The sequence below is a fragment of the Penaeus monodon genome, chromosome 34, assembly GCF_015228065.2.
Source record: "Penaeus monodon isolate SGIC_2016 chromosome 34, NSTDA_Pmon_1, whole genome shotgun sequence".
In the NCBI taxonomy this organism is placed as follows: domain Eukaryota; kingdom Metazoa; phylum Arthropoda; class Malacostraca; order Decapoda; family Penaeidae; genus Penaeus; species Penaeus monodon.
Window position 1 is genome coordinate 33057761 of NC_051419.1, and position 1192 is coordinate 33058952.

General features: G+C 31.7%; 1 protein-coding gene across 1 annotated transcript in view; it reads right to left on the bottom strand.

The window, feature by feature from the left end:
* LOC119594488 overlaps nucleotides 1-1192 on the bottom strand; it is a gene marked incomplete at its 3' end in the record, with an annotated part of 47752 nt that overhangs the window by 46410 nt on the left and 150 nt on the right. Inside the window, 1 exon segment of the mRNA XM_037943520.1 lies at nucleotides 1085-1192.

Genomic DNA, 1192 nt, shown 5'->3' on the forward strand with positions numbered 1-1192 from the left:
CTGAATTTCAGTAATGCCTTTATTATGTCCCCATATTGGAATAATGTGAAGGGAATATTATTTTTTTTATGACGAACGGAAGTATCATTCGCAGATATTAAAGCAGGATCTTAAGAATAATTCCAACACATAAAAAAATGATACAACATCACTTAATCATATTTCAGACTCGTTGCATTTATTCGAAATGTGAATAAAACTTGTAATTTAATTGGCGAAAGTAATGGGATATCTCTATAATTATACAAACTTGTTAATATAACTAATTTGCGTATAGTGTAATTCTCTATTGATATAGTAGATACAAAGAACGATTATCCTCTATTTGATATATGAGTAAAAACTGCAATGACAAGACAAAAGTAACCGATGATGAATAAAAACAGCGATGATAAGACAAAGGTAACCGATATGTCATATGTGATGTATGAACAGAGACTGCGATAATAGGACAAAAGTAATCGATATCTTCTTCGGATATATGAGTAAAAGCTGCGATATTTTAACTAAAGGCATCGACATCTCCCAAATTATATATAAATAAAAAGTACAACACCTTGACGAAACTAACGGATATTACATTTATCTCATAAGAAATATAACCACATTGCTTTAAATGCCTTCGAGCGAAAATGAAGCGCGAGATACACAAGTCTTATTAGGAAAAGATCATCAATAAATGAATGGACGAATTAATAACTTGATTAAGTGCAAGAAAAAACTGACTTCGGAAAGAGTGGCATTTTAGTGAAAAATAAGGATTTAGATTTGTTTTTTATCTTGTCTGATTTGGAGACTTCGATTCCAGATTGGAAAACGCTTTACGTTTTTCGTGTTTTTGAAGATCTATCTCTAATCGATTTTTTTTTATTTTCTTGCGCCTTCGATACATCTCACAAAAAGGCAGTTCTAAATATATGGGGCTTATTATAGATAGCTTTGGTTTGAAATTATTATTCAATGTTAAGAAACCAATGTATTGTCGAAATAAGGTCATAATTTCGCTTTTGGTCACAGAATATTATTAAAAGAAGCTTTTTTAAAATTCATTAATTATTCTAATTCCGTGAACTGTAGGACTTACCTTAGAAATTGGTCCTTTTCTAATGTAAAAGATCGGAGGTTCTCGTCAGGAAAGGTGACGGGAAGAATAGGAGGAGCTAAAAGTCGAATCGGGTCGTGGCACCAAGCG